The sequence below is a fragment of the Polypterus senegalus genome, unplaced genomic scaffold (assembly GCF_016835505.1).
Source record: "Polypterus senegalus isolate Bchr_013 unplaced genomic scaffold, ASM1683550v1 scaffold_3748, whole genome shotgun sequence".
Taxonomy (NCBI): domain Eukaryota; kingdom Metazoa; phylum Chordata; class Cladistia; order Polypteriformes; family Polypteridae; genus Polypterus; species Polypterus senegalus.
The window spans coordinates 105,352-127,548 of NW_024383735.1; the positions used below are offsets into that span (position 1 = coordinate 105,352).

A 22,197-nucleotide genomic window follows, 5' to 3' on the forward strand; every position below is an offset into this window, starting at 1 on the left:
TGCAAGTTTAAATGTATTGATTGAAAATATTGTATGCTTAAGTGGGTAATATATATTTACATATAATGCATAAATCTTCATTTACATTGCACACAAGTTGCTCAGCCTTCCTAGCCACATTTCAATTTGAAAAATAGAATACAATACAGGGTACAGAAAAACTACATTGTGCATGTCATTACTGACATAACTAAGGAACTCTTTGGTATTTCATCTTTAGTGTTGATATTCAATCATAAAGTAACTTGCTCTTTCACCATGTTTGTATCATGAAAGATGTAAATGATTGTTCCATTACACTTTTGATCAAGTATTTGAACTTTGTTTGGAAAACCTGACCTCCTTATTGAATTCTAGGGTAGGTCATTATGCATCATCAAGGTTCAAAGAAAGATCTATTAATTCTGTTTTCCTTTTGGTGTGATGTTTTCTCTAATGTAAGAAATGTTTTGGCCTCTTAAATATGGTTTCACAGCTTCTAAGAAAGCTATATCAGAGATCTCTAGAGTAGAGTTGGTTATAATAAAAATGTTAATCTATGATGATATACATTTAAAGTTATCATTTACCAGATGGAACAGAGTCCCAGTAGTATCATATTTTAAAAGAAGGTTATACCATAAGCTCTAAGCTGAATGGGGTTTGTTTGAAAATTATTATATTAACATGGCTAACAGATCTGACTGATGTTGCAAGTTATTATCAATAAGGAAATAATCAGTTTTGAATAGCTGTGTTGCACACAAATAGTGCTTTAAGAAAGAATGAAACCTCCAAAATGCAGTATTTTTAACTGAAAAACCTTAAATGAATGAGTTTGTCTTAGAAAATACAACCAAATGAAAAACAATCCAGTGCAAGGTTAAATACACAGCTAGTGTCCTGTGAGCGTAAGTTTGTGCTTTCAATATTTGAGGTGTAAAGAAAGAATGTGTATTGACCAGAAGCAATTGTGTTCAATGAAGGTTCCCAAATATGACATATGCCAACAAATTCAGAGGCCACATTCTATTATTGTTATGAAATTTACAGTGAAACAAATGTTCTGTCCAGGCCATCCCTTCTCAACTCTAGTGTGGTCTGTAATACACATTATGTGTTTCATATGGAAAAGCACGTTATCTGCATTTATTCAACTTTTTCATGTTGTACTTTAGTTGTTTTCAGTCAATGAATCAGACACTTAATATTACAACCAATAAAATGTATAGGATAGCTAGTAATATTTGGACTTTAATTTCTGGAAGTCATATTTTTACTGGCATAGTGTATTTAATAAGCGGAAGGCAGCATTTGCATTGCTCTAAGTGGTAACTCAGACCAAACAGCTGATGAAAGAAAGCAGCACACATATAAACTTATTTTACATATTTGAAACATAAGAGTGTAAGAAACAAACAAGAGGAGACCATTCATTAAACTTGTTTTCTTATTAAATAGCTAAGCTATCCTAAAGTCTTATTCAGATATTTCTGAAAGGTTCTTAACTCCATGCCTTGGTTTTTTCTCCAGATTCCCACAACTCTTTGAGGAAAGAACTGATTCTAGGCTTCATTCTTAAATAAACTTCTCCAGGTGTCATAATTTCATCAAAAGAGTTTGGCAGGATCTGCTTTATTGATGTCTTTAAGAATTTTGAAGACCTGGATTAGGTGCTCATAGAGTATCATCTGCATGTAACTAAATAGGTTTAGTTCTCTAAATTTATCAGAGTAGGACATGTCCTTAAGTCCTGGGATGCACTTGTTTACTCTCCTCTGCACAGCTTCAAATGTTTCTGTATCTTTTTGTAGTGTGGAGACCAAACCTGCAGTATTCAGATGTGGTCTGAATAGTTTATTATATAGTTTGAGCATAATGTTCCTCAATTTATATTTACTAGTTTTTACTAAATAACCTAACATTTTATTTGCCTTGTTAATTGCTTTTGTGCATTTCTTAGATGACATATACAATTTCAGTACTTTTCAGAGGTTGCTTCTCCAGTCTTGTTTTATAATTAATATTCCTTTTTAGCCCACATGTAGCACATTTTACAATAAACTGCAAACTTGTACAAATGTTTTTAATTATTTTGCTGCCTCCTCAGTATCTCCTGTGTACAACATTGTATCCCTCAATTTTAGCATCAGCAGTGAATTTCTGATATTTACTAACTACACCACAATCTGCCATTAATATAAATCTGACAAAGCAGGTGTTTAAAAGGCTCCACCGATAACTTACCCCACTTGCAGTATTCTCCTCAAATTTGTACTATTTATCCTCTTCCAGTTAACTAACTAGAGATCCACACACACACACATATATATTGTGGTGGCGGCTGGGGTGGTAGTCAGTTGGGATGCCTGGAAGGACCAAAGGAGGGATTATGCCTCCTCTGGACTATAAGGGGCGACCATCCTGGTGGCTATGGGGACCACGGGAAAGGAGCATGGAAGCTCAGCTCTATAGGGGCCCGTGGTCACTGCCAGGGCACCAGATTCCTGGAGAGCCCTGGTCCTCAGCACTTCCGCCACACCCAGAAGTGCTGGTGGGACAAAGACCAGGGATACCGAGTGCTTCCAGGCGCTGTCGGCACTTCCGCCACTTCCGCCACACCAGGGAGTGCCAGCAGAAGTTCATTGGGAGGCACTTGGAGCACGTCGGGTGAATATAAATGGGTCAGCCTCCCTCCATTCGGTGGATGAAGTCAGGTGTAAGAGGACGGAGCTCGGAGGAGAGGAGTGGAGGCGGACCAGAAGAGTAAAGGCATTTTGAGAGGCGGGACTTTATGGGTGATTGGTGCAGGGGCCAGCATATATATATATATATATAAAAAATAACGTAACATGAATGTCAATGTAATCGTTTTGTCACTGTTATGAGTGTTGCTGTCATATATATATATATATATATATATATATATATATATATATATATATATACTAGCAGAATACCAGCTTGCAGCGGAGAAGTAGTGTGTTAAAGAAGGTATGAAAAGAAATGGAAAAATTTTAAAAATACGTAACATGATTGTTAATGTAATTGTTTTGTCATTGATATGAGTGTTGTTCTCATATCTATATATATGTATATCTCTCTATATATATATCTATATATATATATATATATCTATACTAATAAAAGGCAAAGCCCTCACTCACTCACTCACTGACTCACTCACTGACTCACTCACTGACTCACTGACTCATCACTAATTCTCCAACTTCCCGTGTAGGTAGAAGGCTGAAATTTGGCAGGCTCATTCCTTACAGCTTACTTACAAAAGTTGGGCAGGTTTCATTTCGAAATTCTATGCCTAATGGTCATAACTGGAAGGTATTTTTCTCCATTAACTGTAATGGAGTTGAGCTGGAATGACGTGGGGGCGGAGTTTCGTGTGACATCATCACGCCTCCCACGTAATCACGTGAACTGATTGTCAACGCAGTGCGTAGAAAACCAGGAAGACCTCCAAAAAGCGCTTAAGAAAACATGCATTATATAATTGAGAAGGCAGCGAAAAACAATAAGAAGCGAGCGAGTGACATATACTACCATATTCATGAGTGTTGCTGCCTCGAAAGAAAGCAAGGTGTAAACCTAAACTTTAAATTAAGTTCATAGACAGGCTACGCTGGCGTTTCACATGCCCACAGGTAATGCGGGATACAAGTTTAATGAGAGGACGAGGACTTATGACGATACGAGAGTTTTGATCACTTTGTAACTAAGTTAAAATTGTAGGTGAAGGGGTGTGCTTATGCAAATTCGAGACTGTGTTTGTGGGGATTGACAGTTAAGGCGGTGGGGAGTCACGCCATCATCTCCCCTCCCATTCATCTAATTTCGGTCTGAGCTGAGCTCCGCGGCTAATGCCGTCTTCCGAAGCAACTTCGTCAGACTGCCACCAAATACTCACAGAAAAATCCACAAGTTAATACACACGCTATCTCTAGAGTTTCTCCACACTGAATCCTCCAGGCACTACTTACAAAAGGTTACATTGACAATCGTGTTACGCTATTTTTAAAATCTTTCCTTTTCTTAGCACAAGCACAGCTGAGAAGCTTCGATGCATGTGCTCCATAACGCGTTAAAAAATAATGCATTTAATCACACTTTGCATTACAAGCAAAGGGAGCTTTTGTCAATGCATGATTTCCTGGTACACGATTACATTGATCAGCGATCCCGATTCATTTTACCCTCGCACCACCTTAGTTTGAGAAGAAGTCTGAAAAATATGAGGTTAACACAGAAAAACATCACCAATTCAAGCTTTATGAATAATCGATTCGCCATCAATAATTGTTTTGGTAAAGCCATCCTCCTTCCATTTTATAATTTTTCCGCCAATAGCCATGATTAAATGAACGGTAAATAAAGTAAGAGCAAAGCGAGGGTGACTTATTTAGGCAGGCATATATATGACAGCAACACTCATGACAATGTCAATCATGTTACGCTATTATTAAAATGTTTCCTTTTCTTTTCATTACTTCTTTAACACACTACTTCTCCGCTGCGAGGCGTGGGTATTTTGCTATATATATAATATATGAATGACCTCCAAAGAGCGCTGAGACTTTTGATATCATGAACGTGTCTGCAAAACTGTGGTCTCCTGCCCAGCAAAAGTCGAGCAGCCAGCGCGCATGCATAGCTGTGCCGCCTTTGAGACGCTGACTGCGCTTCTGCCTTAAGTCAAAGTGAGCACTTTTAATTTTTTCATCCTCCCCTGCGCTATAGCCCAGACAAGTGCAAACACGGACCCCTTTTCTACACCACGGAAAAATAATATTAAGGCGATTCACACTTTCTTTGCATATACGATTATGAGGTCCTCACCTCGGATTATGAAGACACGCACACGAGTGGAGGACTGACAGTGCCATCACAGCTGATTAATGGCAGGGACGTCTCACCAGTCTACACAAGACCCACCGCGACTGTCCCCAAAAGGCACTCATAACGCCAGCGAACACATCTCTATACTATATAAAAGAAAAAGGCAACTTTCCTTTCTTTACACCTTTTTCCTTTTATCCCAAACCAAAGCCTTTTCTCTTAACACTGCAGAGGACACAAAACTAATTTTCTTTAAATGCCGGTAAGGCACATTACCAGAGGCACAAATTTGAACGCTCACATAGAAAATGTAATTTCTATACCACAGCCGTCGTGTAGCGCCTTTCAAAAGGGATCTACTACCGAGAGATGATCCATATACATTTTAGCTGCTGTTAGTTACTTACCTGTTGTGTTACACAGTCTTTAAAATGTAGTTTACCTGAAACCACTCCAGTAGTGCTCAATGTACCTGTACTTCTTAAAACGTTAATGTTTTACTGTTTAATAACTTATAGACTATATTTTATTATTTTTCCCTTGCACTCAGTGACCAAAGCTATACACACACATATAGACACATACAAACATACACACAAGTATATGTATGTGTATATATATGTATGTATGTATATATATATATATATATATATAAACACACACACACCTATCTACATTATATATATATATATATATATATATATATATATATATATATATATACACACACACACATACATACATACATACATACATACACACATATATATAATTTGTGTGTGTGTATGTATGTATGTGTGTGTATATATGATGTAGATAGGTATGTATATATATATGTGTGTGTATATGTAGATATGTATATAGATATGTAGATATGAAGATATGTATGTGTATATATATGTATGTATGTATGTGTGTGTGTGTGTGTGTGTGTGTGTGTGTGTGTGTATATATATGACAGCAGCAATCCAAGCTGTGAGAAAACACTAAAAAGAGGCGTGTCAGACGTCGTGGTACATTTTCTGATGCAGCTAGACGAAAAAAACTTTGTGACGCTGCCGCCAAATACACAAAACAATTACTTTGACAATCATGTTACATTATTTTTAAAATGTTTCCTTTTCTTTTCATAACTTCTTTAACACATGACATCGCTGTGAAGCTGGTATTTTGCTATATATATATATATCACAGCGACACTCATAACAGTGACAAAACAATTACATTGACAATCATGTTACGTTATTTTCAAAATGTTTCCTTTTCTTTCTCTTTCCTTCTTTAACACACTACTTCTCTAAGCGGGGTATATATATATATATATATATATATATATATATATATATATAGATAGATAGAGATATATATATATAGATAGATATGAGAACAACATATATATATATAGATAGATAGATAGATAGAGATATATATATATATAGATAGATAGATATGAGAACAACACTCATATCAATGACAAAACAATTACATTAACAATCAAGTTACGTTATTTTTCAAATTTTTCCTTTTCTTTTGTACCTTCTTTAACACACTACTTCTCGCTGTGGTATTCTGCTAGTATATCTATCTATCTATCTATCTATCTATCTATCTATCTATCTATCTATCTATCTATCTATCTATCTATCTATCTATCTATCTATCTATATATATATTGTGGTCCCCGGCGGGACGCCCAGGAGGACCGGAGGAGGGCTTGTGGCTCCTCCAGACCGTGAGGGGGCGTCTGTTCTGGTTATGTAGGGGGCCTCGGGTAAAGGGCTTGGAAGCCCAGCCCTGTAGGGACCCGTGGCCACCGGCAGGCCGCGCCCGATGCGGAGTATCCCGTGTGGGACCCGGTCGGGCTGGAGCCCGGCGGAACCCAGGAGGACCGGAGGAGGGCTTGTGCCTCCTCCAGACCGCAAGGGCGATCTCCTGGTTGTATTGAGGAACCCTGGAGCGGCACTTCCGCCACGCTGGGGCGTGGCCAAGGGAGGAATGCCGGGAACACCTGGTGCTCATCCGGGAGCTGTATATAAGGGGCGCCTCCCTCCAGTCTTAGAATTAGAATTAGAACAATCTAGACGAGAACAGGCCATTCAGCCCAACAAAGCTCGCCAGTCCTATCCACTTGTTTCCTCCAAGAAAACATCAAGTCGAGTTTTGAAAGTCCCTAACGTCTTACTGTCTACCACACTACTTGGTAGCTTATTTCAAGTGTCTATCGTTCTTTGTGTAAAGAAAAACTTCCTAATGTTTGTGCGAAATTTACCCTTAACAAGTTTCCAACTGTGTCCCGTGTTCTTGATGAGCTCATTTTAAAATACAAGTCTTGATCCACTGTACTAATTCCCTTCATAATTTTAAACACTTCAATCATGTCACCTCTTAATCTTCTTTTGCTTAAACTGTAAAGGCTCAGCTCTTTTAATCTTTCCTCATAATTCAACCCCTGTAGACCTGGAATCAGCCTAGTCGCTCTTCTCTGGACCTTTTCTAGTGCTGCTATGTCCTTTTGTAGCCTGGAGACCAAAACTGCACACAGTACTCAAGATGAGGCCTCACCAGTGCATTATAAAGGTTGAGCATAACCTCCTTGGACTTGTACTCCACAGATCGTGCTATATAACCTAGCATTCTGTTAGCCTTCTTAATGGCTTCTGAACACTGTTTGGAAGTTGATAGCTTGGAGTCCACTATGACTCCTAAATCCTTCTCATAAGGTGTACTCTCGATTTTCCGACCGCCCATTGTGTATTCAAACCTAATATTTTTACTTCCTATGTATAATACTTTACATTTACTGACATTAAATTTCATCTGCCACAAATCTGCCCAAGCCTGTATGCTATCCAAGTCCTTCTGTAATGATATAACGGATTCCAAATTATCTGCTAATCCACCTATCTTGGTATCATCTGCAAACTTAACCAGCTTGTTACTTATATTCCTATCTAAATCATTTATATATATTAAAATAGCAGCTGCCCTAGTACTGACCCCTGTGGAACACCACTCTTAACATCAGCCAGTTCTGATGAGGTTCCTCGCGCCATCACCCTCTGCTTCCTGTGTCTGAGCCAATTCTGCACACATCTAAAAACATCACCCTGAACTCCCACTTCTTTTAACTTGATGCCCAACCTCTCATGTGGCACCTTATCAAATGCTTTCTGAAAGTCCAGATAAATAATATCATAAGCTCCACTTTGATCGTATGTTTTGTTGCCTCCTCATAGAATTCCAACATGTTAGTAAAACACGACCTCCCTCTTCTGAACCCATGCTGACTGTTGAGAATAACTCCTGTCCTTGTCATGTGTTGCTCAATCTTATCCTTAATAATTCCTTCCATTAATTTTCCTGTGATGCTTGTTAAGCTTACTGGCCTATAGTCATTGGCAGAAGTCGGGTGGAAGAGGACGGAGCTGGAGTGAGGACTGGAGGGCCAGGAGAGCAAGGCACAGAGACTGTGAGGCCTGGACTTGGGGGAATCGGTGCAAGAGGCACTGGGGTTGTGAGTGCACAAAGTTTGTAAATATTTGTAAATAAACAGTGTGTTGGGTGATGAACAACATGTCTGCCTGTCTGTGTCCGGGCCAGCGTCCACAATATATATATTGTGTGTGGTGCGGCAGAAAAGTAGTGAGACTAATAACACTGCAAGCGATCTGGCAACGCTGCGCTGTTGTCCTTGATAGAGCACGTGTATCAGTACCCTCCCATAGCTCAGTGCGAGTTTCAACTCCTTCCGTTAACTACGTAATTTTTGTGACTGCTATTAGCGAAGTTGTGTTTTTGGTTGTGCGTCACGCAAAATGGAACAGCGGAATTTGGAGCAACATTGTGCCATTAAATTTTGTGTTAAACTTGGAGAATCGGCAAGTGTGATCCTGAGACCAAGAGACAAAGTCAGGAGTGGCACACTGCAAACTCTCCTCGACCAAAGAAAGCTCGAATGAGCAAATCGAAGATCAAATCAATGCTGATTTGTTTTTTTGACAAAAGGGGAATTGTCCAAAAGAATTTGTTCCTCCAGGACAAACTGTCAACCAAGTTTTTTATAAAGACGTCCTTGAAAGGCTCAGAAAAGGGTCATTCGCGTGAGACCAGACATTGCAGACAAATGGATGCTCCATCATGACAACGCCCAATGTCACACTGTCCTCTCCATAACAGAATTTTTGACCTCAAAGGCATTCCTGTGGTTCCCCAGCCCCTTATTCACCTGACCTCAGTCCGTGTGACTTTTCCTTTTCCTAAACTGATAAATGTCCTCAAAGGACGTCATTTCGGGACTTTAGAAAACATCCAAAAGAGTGTAACGGACATGCTGAAGACCATACCGGTTGAAGACTTCCAGCGCTGCTACCAACAGTGGGAACAACGTCTCCATCGGTGTGTAGCTGCCCAAGGGAACTACTTTGAAGGGGATAACATTAATGTTTGAAAAAATAAAAACTTTGGTAAATAAAAATCAGTGTCATTACTTTTCTGCCACGGCATCTTTATATACTCAGGTTTTGACTTTATATATTTGGGAATGACTTTATATATTCAAGTTTTGACTTTATTTATTCCGACAGTGACTTTATATAATCAAGGTTTGACTTTATATATTCGGGAATGACTTTATATATAAAAGTTTTGACTTTATATAGTTAAATTTAGTCATCATTGCATAACTTTTTCTTTACCATAGAAATTTAAAGACTAAATTCAACTTCCATTCCTAACAAAGATATTTCTGGCGACTAAATAGAACCTACTTATATCCAAATTCGAGCTATTGAGCTGTCGCCTGCATGCCTAAATAGGTCACCCCTTCGCTCTTACTTTTTACCGTTCATTTAATCATGGCTAGTGGCGGAAAAATTATAAAATGGAAGGAGGATTACACTGAGTATGGCTTTATCAAAACAATTATTGATGGCGAATCGATTATTCATAAAGCTTCAATTGGTGATCTGTTTTTCTGTGTTAACCTCATATTTTTCATACTTCTTCTCAAACCATGGGGTGCGAGGGTAAAATGAATCGGGAAGCGCTGATCAATGTAATCGGTGTACCAGGAAATCATGCATTGACAGAAGTTCCCCTTTGCTTATATTGCAAAGTGTGATTAAATGCGTGATTTTTTAACGCATTATGGAGCACATGCATCAAAGCTTCTCAGCTGTGCTTGTGCTAAGAAAAGGAAACATTTTAAAAATAATGTAACACGATTGTCAATGTAACCTTTTGTAAGTAGTGCCTGGAGGATTCAGTGTGGAGAAACTGTAGAGACAGCGTGTGTATTAACTTGTGGATTTTTCTGTGAGTATTTGGTGGCAACGTCACAAAGTCTTCCGTAACACTGCGTTATAGTGATGGGTCGTTCTTGAGCGATTCGTTCATTTTGAACGAATCTATAATGTGACTCGGGAAGAACGAGTCGTCTCATGGGAGTGATTCGTTCAGTCGCATGCGCATTTGCACAACTTCCTATAGTTTGTGTATTGGAATTGATTCACCTGTTTGAGTCTTCGGTTTTTCGAGTCGTTCGTTCATCACGTGACAGCCCCATAAGCTTAACCAACTCAGTCTGAGCCGGAAACAGAATTGATTAGTTCATTGCTCGAGTCTTCGGGTTTGAGTCGTTCGATCATTACGTGACAGCCCCATAAGCTTAACCTATGAGTCTGAGCCGGAAGAGAATTGAACGAATTGACTCAAAAAAAGATTTGTTCATTTTGCTGAACGAGACTCAAAGGTACGAGTTGGTAAAATGATCCGAACTTCCCATCACTACTGCGTTAGCTGTGGAGCTCAGCTCAGAGCGAAATGAGGTGAATGGGAGGGGAGATGATGACGTGACTCCCCACCGCCTTAACTGTCAATCCCCACAAACACAGTCTCGGAATTTGCATAAGCACAGCCCTTCACGTGCAATTTTAACTTAGTTACAAAGTGATCTAAACTCGTTTATATCCTGCGTCCTCTCATTAAACTTGTATCCCGCGATTACCCGTGGACATGACAAACGCCAGCGCAGCCTGTCTATGAACTTAATTTAAACTTTAGGTTTACACCGTGCTTTGTTTCCGAAGTAACAGCAATAATGAATATGGTTGTATATGTCACTCGCTCGGTTCTTATTGTTTCGCTGCCTTCTCAATTATATAATGCATGTTTTCTTCAGCGCTTTTTGGAGCTCTTCCTGGTTTTCTACGCACTGCGTTGACAGTCAGTTCACGTGATTACGTGGGAGGCGTGATGATGTCACACAAAACTCCGCCCCCACGGCTTTTGAGCTCAACTCCATTACAGTAAATGGAGAAAAATAGCTTCCAGTTATGACCATTACACGTAGAATTTCGAAATGAAACCTGCCCAACTTTTGTAAGGAAGCTGTAAGGAATGAGCCTGCCAAATTCCAGCCTTCTTCCTACACGGGAACTTGGAGAATTAGTGATGAGTCAGTGTTCTACTTTTTAAGCCTGCATATGCTGAGTTCATGTCCAAATGTCTGTTAATGTCATTTTCATTGGATAGCCACAATTCAGTCAGTTGTCTGGCACTTTTAATATTAGCCTGGAATTTTACTTGTTCTGAGTCCCATTTAAATGTGTGTCTGGTTCTAACTTGTATGAATCAGAGAACATGGGTCCTTTCTTCTGACCACACTGTGATATTCCTCTATATGTGTGGTGAGTGTTTTGGATGTTTGTCCCACGTAAACACAGTTTGATAGTTTTAGGTCTCTAAAGACTTTTATGGGTGAACCGAAAAATTACAATGTGTTCTGTAAGAGGTCTTGCAAGCATGATATCTAAAATATTTTAAAAATAATGTAACTAAAGCTGGACAAAAACTTTGTCTTAGCTTTCCATAATTGCTAAACTGACAAGACCAATAGTCATAACTATCATTTTGACTTATCAGATGTTTATTTATTACTCTTATATGTGTTACCGAAAATGTATGAAAAGCCAGCATTCTATAGAATACCTAGGCATTGTATATAATGCCCGCATTTTTAGGCAATGTATGAAATATGAGAATTATTACACACTTTCCCTAGGCATTGTATATATCCTCAAAAATACAAATGTTATTCTGAAAAATAATAAGAGTGCCATTAAAAAAAATTATTCAAAATAATGTAAAGAAAAATGAAAGTTGTACAAAACCAAATTTATGCCTTTCTTATTAAGGGAAACAAAATTTTCATATAAAAATAAGAAATTAAAATTAACCTACTTGAGACTGAGCAATTGCAACTGACCGGAGAGGAATTTCATGGTCAGAAATATCTTCAAGCAAGTTCTTAGGGCATAAAGTGAATTGTGATCTCGCATATACTTGTTTTAAAATGTTTTTGCAGCATTAACTCGAATTTTGGACAGTTCATTGTCGAATCGTTGTTTCATGTCTATAGACCATGACTCATTCTCCAACACAACAGCTTGCTCTTCCATTATCATGGAGCACAGTAAAAACTAATTTTTGTTGAGCAAATTTAAGTAAAATTGCGTATTTTGTCACTCCTGAACAAACCGCAAAAGTGCAACTGACAAATTCTAAGCCTGAGGTGCACGTTAAAAGTCACGCGTGCCATGCCACGTGATATTCAAACGAATCGGAGATGTATTTCATACTTGGCGGTTTCTCATTTGACATTCTATAGAATGCCTAGGAAATGTGTGAAATATGAATCGTTTCATACATTGCTGGCTAGTTTTAGGCATTATATACAATGCATAGGCATTCTATAGAATGCCGGATTTCAAACTTTGCCGTAACATATGCATTTTGTTTATGTCTGAATTGTTATTTATAATTCTCTTGATATTTTCTTTGGTTGTTGTTAAGTCATTTTTATTTATTTCTTTTTTATTTTTGCAACCATTTTGTCCTCTTTGCCATGATTTTTGCTGTCATGTGATCAGCATCTACATGACATTATGACTGCCAATGATATTTAAGATGGAGGTGCACATAAACCAGTGTCCAGGTTTTGGATTGGGGCTTGGGGCTTTCGCCAGATGTCGATGTCATTTGAGGGGTCGCTTGCTCTTCTCTACTCATTCATGTGCAGGAAATCTCGGTCAAATCAACAAAGCTAACTTTAAAGAGAGTCGAACTAAAACAGAACGGCGAGTTTTGTCACCGTTTACAGGTGATTATCGCCTCTACCCGTGAATTTCGACAAAAGTCGACATCCGCCCTGAAAGAGTTAAAGTAAAAATAGACATTTGGGTGTTTTTTTGTTAAGGATACTTTAATTTATATTAGCTAGGAAACTTTTTTCTTCTGAGACTTCAGTGTTTTGCATGTTAGACACTTTTGCTAGGTTTTGTTTGACTGATAACAACCTTTTCTTGAATGTCTTTCTGGCATTCCTTTTGTCTACTCCCTTAAACAATTTTTTCTTCTTCTGGTCTCCTTCTCCTCTATTTAAAATTCAGTCTGCAATAGTCTGTTTTGTGGCCACACAAAATATTGACACTTTGAGCACAATTTGGACATTTTTCACTTAGGGGTGTACTCACTTTTGTTGCCACTGGTTTAGACATTATCTGCCATATCTTCAGTGTTGTCCCATGAAAAGATATAATAAAATATTTACAAAAATGTGAGGGGTGTGCTCATTTTGTGAGATACTGAAATATCTATATATATCTATATATTGGCATATACCAATCTTCTATTGCCCTTATATTATACATAAATTGTATTATATTGCTTATTTCAACAAGCATGTCTGGGTTGTTTGTGAAAGTAAGTCTTCAGCTGTGTAAGCCACAAATAACAACAGAGAAAGTGAAAGTGTTAATGTAAACTTTAGCTGATTTATGGATATTAGCAGGTTTCTTCATATTTATGGTGTCCCGCCTGGAATATGAAACAGAGATCCTACACCCCATCACCTGCATTAATTTGCTGTCCTGGTGTGGGTGTCTTATAATCATCAAAATTCTACACTCTCCTGAATCTAAGCTCACCAGACTAAGGGAATACGGCTTATTTTAAAGCCAAACATAGGAGTACTTGTGGCACATCAGTAGCATTCACCTAAAACATTTTTGTCATATGGATGAGGGCAGAGATGTCTCTACTCAAGAGCCTCTTTGAAAAGGTCTGGTCCCCAACAAGGCTGTTCACTTCAACTCCATTTACCATGCAGCTCTATGTGAGTCCAAACAGGAGCAATGCTGGAGTATACTGCCACCCAACGTACTAGAGGAACATTTTGTCCTGGCAGCAGTCCACCACTGCCCATCCATAATACTGCTTTCCTATCTGGATAAGGTACCCCAAACAACGGCAGCGAGGTCACCAATCCATCTACAATTTCCCTCACAGCAGCAATTGTGTTAATATTTTCAAAAATTGCAATCAGCTCTGTTTTTCTTCACTTATTTACCTCTGTAGCTTCTACTCTGTAAAATACTCTCTTTATGTCTGTTTTGAAACTTCTTCTGTGGATTACACCTCATCTTCTTTTATAGTATTGACACCTTTTACTAATAGGTTGCTCTTATGTGCCCATTATGTTTGAGCCCTGTAATATTATTAAGTATTGGAAGAACTTGTATTTTATTCAGTTACTTTGAAGTGTCTTGCTTGTTTTGTAAATAGTTTTAATGCTCTAGGGAAGGATATTATATGAAAATAAACGTTGCAATATTGATTTATTGATTAATTATTGACAATGGCTAAACATATGTCAAACAAAAATCAACAAATAGTTGCTCTGAAGCTACCATTTTGTCAAGAATAATCAGCACCTTAAACTACCCTCTAATTTTCCTTAAGAAAAATAGTTTTGTCAGTAGTGTGTCACTTTGATACATCCCACATAGCCTTAGCAAATCCATATCAGTTTAATAAAATGTTACATTATTTAATTATAGTTCAGAAATATGATAAAGGACCTTGTTTATAGGTAATATACATATATTTTAATATTTCAAAATGTTATATTTCATAAAAACTTAATTTCCTCTTCTTCAAAATTCTATATTACAAACAATCATACTGCTTTATTAATTACACAATATTCCTTATCATACATGATTAAAAAAACATGTTTTTCATTTATAGCAGTCAAAGATATCTATAATTTTGTCTCCTGTTTCTGAAGTGGCAATATATCCACTCTTCATAGAACCAGTCTCTGAAGTTACAATACAACCCCAATCAGAAAACCAACAGAAAATAAAACTTTTCTCTGACTTGTTTTGCAAAACATATGCAAGCTCATTTCTTTGGCTGAAAGATGGTCAGTCTCTGGACACTAATGGCAAAATGTTATTGTCAGTCAAGAACCAGACGGTGTTCTTTCAACCCTTTATTGCAGTCATATACTGGCACTTATAAATGTACAGCATATAACGTTGTCAGTAATAAGACAAGCAAAGAATATACCTTGGTAATGAACAGTAAGTAAATGAACTTTTTTTGGAGACATTTGCATCTAGACACATTATTATTTTAGTTCTGCTTCCAAATACATTATATATTAAAGATAGGCCGGACTATAGACATTCATCACAGGACCAGACTGGGTGGACACGGAGCAAATTTCACATGTTCAGCTGTTGCAGACTCAATCCTCCTTACTGATATTTAAACAGGCACTTTTAAGATACACAGTTGTACAGCTGAAATGATAAAAAGGCAGCAAATGTGTTGCTAATGGAAAATATATTTAAATATAGTCACTGTGAACTCCTTGACAGACAAAAACAGCCCAGGATTAAGAATCAAATTGTAAAAAGTATGATAGAGTTTACACTTTTTATTGTATTTAATACAGTCTTTATTACAGTTCTTGTTTCAGGGCTTTTATGTCTCATTTATAAAAGTAGGACTTCTTCTGAAATTCAATAATTTAATTTAATGTAAATACTGATGACATGATTTCAAAGTTGAGACTTATCAAAAGAGTTGTATCTCATCAAAACTTTCTTCTGTGAGTGCTAAATATTTTTCTGTTTTATTAATGTTTTAGAAAAGGTGGTGCAATGGTAGCACTGCTGCCTTGCAGTAAGGAGACCTGAGTTTGTGTCCCATGTCCTCCCTGCATAGAGTTTGTATATTCTCCCAGTGTCTGCATGGGTTTCCTCAGGGAGCTATGGTTTTCCCATAGTGCAAAGACATGCAGGCCTTGTGAAATGGTGATCATAAATTGGGCACTGTGTGTGTGTGTGTGTGTGTGTGTTCACCCTGCAATGGACTGGAGCCCTGTCCAGGGTTTGTTCCTTCCTTGTGCCCTATGCTAGCTGGGATAAGATCCAGTACCAATAATACACCCGGTATTGGTATTCGTGATTAAGAGGGTTAGAAAATGACTGACTGACCTTTTGGAAAGCTTAATAATTAGTCTATAAAACAACATTACATCCTATCCATTTTTTTAACCAAAAAGAAACAAGTTGTTGCATTGAGTCATCAAAGAGTTTATCTGCAACAACATGCAAAAAGAGGAAGGTGTAAATAATATATCTTTCCATATACAGTATACCTATTGAGAATGTATTTTTGAAAATGTTTTGCAGAATATACTTTATATCTTAAAGTGGTAAGAGCCTAATACAGCAGAATTACCAGCTGAGGTAACCTAAGCCACCAAAGGCAGAAATCGGATGCAGTGGAGCAAACTGCATTGAGATGTTCTGGCAAAACAAACTTTGTCTCAGTCATATTGTAGACCACGCTCAATAAAAATTTAAGCCCAATGAAGAGAAATTCGCATTTATAGCAGAAACAAACTAACATGAAAAGGAAAATATTTTTATTACTTAAGACAAACAAAATATAAAACACCCTTTTATTAAACTTCTATATCATGAACATTTTAGCAAAGAGAAATAACATAGTAACTGCTGTACACCATACAGTAATAGTCTTATATTGAGCCTTGAATTTTCCTGTGAAAGTCGTTAAATGGTTTATCTATTAATAATCAATTTCTCCATCCATCGCCAAACCGATCACCAAATTAAAGTTGCAGGGCCCAGAGCATATATCAGCCATATTAGGTACAAGGGAGGAACCGTCCCTGGATGGATGTCACTTTGAAAACCTTTACTTCCAAAATGTTTTCAGTATATTCTTTAAAAATACTGCAGTGAACATTTCAACATTACGTTGTCTGTTGATTGTTTATTTTCACCTATTTAAAGACCTGTTAGCTTTATCCTACTCCATTTCTTTTAAATAGTCCTATGACATCTACAGCAGAAAAGTTTAATATCAAAATGCTGAAACTGACAGTGCAATCATTGTATGCTGTTCAAAACAGATATTTTTTCAAATATGTTATCAGATTTTTTGACTAATACCATATTTATAAGTTGTGTGTATTTATAAATGTGATTTTATTTTCTTTTTAGACATGTTGTTAACTACAGATGAAACTGTAGCAATTGCTGTGTGCTGTGTTCTTCTTTGTACTTGCTGTTACTGCTCTAGTCGTTTTTCTATTGATGAGACATCGCCGGTAAGTACCATCCACAAGTATACTAAGTTTCTTTCATTTTTATTTTGTTTGCGATTACAAGCTTTATAAATGAATAATTACTATTATGACAAAGTGCCTAAATGGCAAGAGATTACCAGAGGCAAGGTCACCACCAAGTCAGGACAGTACAGAAATCCATCTAACAGCCGCCCCTCCAGAAGAGAAAGAAAGAGAGTGCCACATTTACTGCAGTAGAGGCCCTGCATATGCCACTGTGAAACACAGAGTGATATGCTCCAATTGTATGCTGCATGTCCCCAAAAGCATCAGTCAGGGGCACCAGCTGAAGTGTGTTAGAGAGAGAGCAAGAGAGCTACTAAGTTCAAAGTGGGTACTGTAATTCCCTTGACAACAGAGGACAGGGAGCCACCTGCTACCAGGAACACATCACCTCTTCTTCCAGGAATAGAGTGTGGACAGGAAGGAAATGTCAGGGGTAGCAAAATGACCAGGACAGTGAAAGGTAAATGGTCACAAGAAGGAACATAAAGGACCATGCTATCCCTCTGAAACAGGAGGCAACTGGGGAATGGCCTTGTACAATAAAACAATTTTTTCTTTGTAGCTTGGGTTTCTTGGTGCCAAATTTCTTTTGAGTGTTGATGAAACTTGATGAAGCCTTGGGGCACAATTGGCTTCAAACAGGTTATGAATAATTATCTGAGAGATCAGGAATAATAGGCAGGATGCATTCTCCTCATATGGGGATATCATTGAGAATGTTATGTTCATTTGGGACAAGACTTTTGCAACAGAGAAATGACATCAAATGTAAGGGATGATCTAGAAGAGTGAATTAAAGAGAGCTGAGAGGTCAAGAGAAGTCAGCACTGTAAAAGCCAAGATGCAAACCATAACTAAAAGTCAAAAATATAAAAAATAAGTTAAGCATAAATATTCTTTGTTTTCTGAATGGTCCATTGTGAGTTTATTCCCTTGTTTATATCTAATGTTATGGCCAGATGAAGATTCTGTTGTGCTCTTGGGTATCAGCACCTCTAGAGCCTTCATACCCATACAAACAGAAACAAATCAAATATAATGCACTATACACCAATAAATAAATAAATAAATTAATTAATTAATAAGACAGTATTAAAGCAAAAATACTTTCAGAAGATGGGGAGCTGGACCTGAATCCATTTTCTCAATTTTCAAATGAAGACCTAGAAGTGGTTTGCTATTAGAACCTGTACATAACTGTTAAAAAATTTTGAATCAGAGATTTGCTTTTGTTTTCAAATTAAACAAAACTTAGAAAACATGAAATAACAGCATATGCTTTTTTATTTCTAATGGTTGTGTTTGGGTTAAAAAGAGTAAGTTTATCTAATTCATTTTCCAAAAATAGAAACAAACAGATTGAGGCCTAGGTTCATTCCTTGTAATTACTGTATATATTCTAAAGACATTTATTTAAATGTGAACAAAATGCACAACAAAAAGGGTAAATACATACTATAGAAAAAAGAATTATAACTACTAAAGTATCCTTACAGCCAAAACTCAAGCAAATCCATAGAATAAGTCAAAACACAGCGCAGTGCAAGATAAAAGGGCAAAAAGCAGAACAGCTTCTTTCTAAATGAAGACCCTTGCTAAATTGCTACTTCCCTTACTTATTTTTCACCTGGTCCCCATAATGTAGAAATGCTAGAAGATCTTTGCTGCTGATCATCAGGTGGGGCTTGAACCCCATCATAATCATCCTCAGACTCACTAATGTTAGCCCCTTGCTTCTGGGTACTTGTGTTGCTGTAACTGTTATCCACCCCTCATATCCTGCCAAGTTAATATTAGCTTTTCTCTGCTATTGAAACTTCACGCTTTCTAAGTAAAAAATCTAGTCATTTCAGGCACAGTTTGTAATGTAGCTGCATTTTGAGACTCTTTATTTTTCTTTTAGAGCATCTATTAAGCCAGGAGATCTTGATCTTTAATTATCAAAAGCCTCATCTCTAGTTGCCAACAAGCTAAGTGGGCAGCACAATAAGAAATCTTATCTAACTTCCATCCATCCATCCTCTTCCACTTATCCGAGGTCAGGTCGGGGCAGCAGCTTAAGCAGAGGCCCAGACTTCCCTCTCCCCGCCACTTCTTCCAGCTCTTCCGGAGAATCCCAGGCGTTCCCAGGCCAGCCGGGAGACATAGTCCCTCCAGCGTGTCCTGGGTCTTCCCAGGGCCTCATCCTGGTTGGACGCGGCCGAACACCTCACCAGGGAGGCGCCCAGGAGGCATCCTGATCAGATGCCCGAGCCACCTCATCTGACTCCTCTCGATGCGGAGGAGCAGCGGCTCTACTCTGAGCCCCTCCCGGATGACTGAGCTTCTCACCCTATCTTTAAGGGACTTATCTAACTTAAGCAGCATTTTACTTTTACTAAAATTAACTAGATTTTACTACAATTTTACTAGAATTAACTGTACTTTTACTTCTGTTACACAAATGCTTTTAAGCAAATAATATGTAAAAGTTGTTAATATCTTGAAGGCCACACATTTTGTCTCACATATCATTCAGGGTGGTGAGTGTAGCCACTACATCTGTGTCCCCGCCCAATTTGCACTTAACATGCATACTGTTTTCATACAGGCCTAGAGTACATTCTATGACACTATCAGATTTGTACCAGAGATGTATGTTATTTTGTGACATTACATGTTAGTGTAGAATTGTACTAAGGTTGACTTTGTCTTTATTAAGAAATAATTTCCAAGTTTACAAAATATTGAATCAATATGATTAATGAAGGGAATTTAGTTCTAGTTTAGGGAGACATAGAGCAAAATTAACTGTGGTGTGATTCTGAGAATGTTTATAAATTACTGTTAGCTGCATTAATATTTTTGTTCATGGTCATGTACAGCCTCTTAATCAAAGAGCTCATAGTGAATTACATTTACAGAGGCCAAAAAGTCTTTGACAGGAAATCAAATGAAAATGTTATAAGTATCATGTGTCACAAAATGTATTGTGTTACACATTAAAGACTGCAGGAGCTGACACAACCCAAACCATAAGTGTGTATGTCTGCAGGCTACTGTATGGGAAATAATTTACCAGTTACCAAATGTTGTTCAAGTGGTTAAGTCTTTTATTTTAACTATTAACAGTTATTTTTTTTTATTAATAATTAGTTTTGTGAACTAAAGATCTCTTGGTCATATGTGTTTAAAAACTGCACATTGTAAACATAAATCACGTTGTTTTCATGTTCATTTCTTTTTAAATACTGAAAGAACTTGTGTCATTGTGTACTATTTAATTGGGATATATCTGTGTGGGTTTAGAGAGTAAATAAAAAACATGATTACTTTTTTCAAGTAAATAATGGCATTATTAGGAGAGAAGTAATTAGTCACTTGTAACAGATTACTTTAGTAATTACTTAACTCCATCAATAACATTATTTATACACATAATGCATGCCTGAGTTAGAGGAGACCCAGGTTCACTTCCTGGGTCCTCCCTGTGTGGAGTTTGCATGTTCTCCCGTGTCTCGCGTGGGTTTCCTCTTACAGTCCAAAGACATGCAGGTTAGGTGCATTGGTGATTCTAAATTGTCCCTAATGTGTGTGCATGGGAGTGTGTGTGTGTGCACCCTGTGGTGGGCTAGCCCCTGCCTGGGGTTCATTTCCTGCCTTGCATCCTGTGTTGGCTGGGATTGGCTCCAGCAGACCCCCGTGACCCTGTAGTTAGGATATAGCGGTTGGATGATGGATGGATAATGGATGGATGGCACATTTGAACTTATAAAACCTGCAACACTTGTTATCTTTCATTTAGAGCAGCACTGGGGCTTCTAAGTCCAGCAGTAAGTATTGATTTTTGTTTTTATATTCCATACAAATGAAGCTACGAAAGTGAAGTAGTTCAAAATTTTTTCTGAAAGAAAACATTTAATTCATGTAGATTAAATTGATATTTAACCATTTAATCTAGTTTGTAATGTATTTTTTGTTCTGCATTGTCAAATTATTATGCCCATTATTCATCCTTCATCTTAGAAACAGACTTTTTGTTTGCTTATCTTAATTTATAAAATTAAGAAATTCCACTTAATAATTTTGTTAATCTTAGCAATGCTTTTGCATACCTCAATTAAAAGAAATGCAGCTCTATTGCTGTGAGTTGTGTACCAGAAATAGAGCATGTGTACAGTTAACAGAATAATAAAAATGTCACGCTTTCTCTACACTTACATGTAATGAGTGTGGTGTTTTGTTTATTATGTACTTGGATGTAATATTTCTGAGTATATGGCACCTTGTTTAGAGTTTAGTTTGCAATGATGTTTTTGAATTTACACAGTAGACTCCCTCTTTGGTGAAATGATTTTATTGAATGTTTTGTTTGATGATAACCTGGATACTCCTGGAAATACAAAGATGCTTTGCATGCACCGCTGTAGCCATCTATGCATCTGAATGAAATCTTAAAGATCTCTCACCCCCTTCTGCTTTCATTTCAGGTCCAACAACAAAACCTGAGGTAATATCTTAGCATTTATTTTCCTTTTAATCTCATGTATTTGACATTGAACTATGTTTGGCTGTTTTGTTTTAAATAGGTTCCTTTAAAGTGTTCGATTTCTTTTAAATGAAACTGTACATAAAGATAATAAAGGACAATGTCCAGAGTCCCCATTCAGTTTTACTCAACATATTCTTACACAGTGCACATTCAAGAAGGCAGACACAGAAATTATAAAGATCAAACAGTAATGGATTTGTATCAATCTCTACCAAATCTAAAATTTAAGAGCCATCAATTTAATAAACTGAAGTTCAAAGCTTTAAATGAAAATAAAAAAATCTGTATGAAGATACAATACATCATTACTTGACAAGAATAT

At 37.3% G+C, this 22,197-nt stretch overlaps 1 long non-coding RNA gene across 1 annotated transcript in view; it reads left to right on the forward strand.

The window, feature by feature from the left end:
- Positions 1 to 19,388, forward strand: part of LOC120521600 — a 54,313-nt gene extending 34,925 nt beyond the window's left edge. The window contains exon 3 of the long non-coding RNA XR_005632162.1: positions 17,214 to 19,388. This is a non-coding gene — a long non-coding RNA (uncharacterized LOC120521600). The remainder of the gene's footprint in view (positions 1 to 17,213) is intronic.
- The last annotated feature ends 2,809 nt before the right edge of the window (positions 19,389 to 22,197 follow it).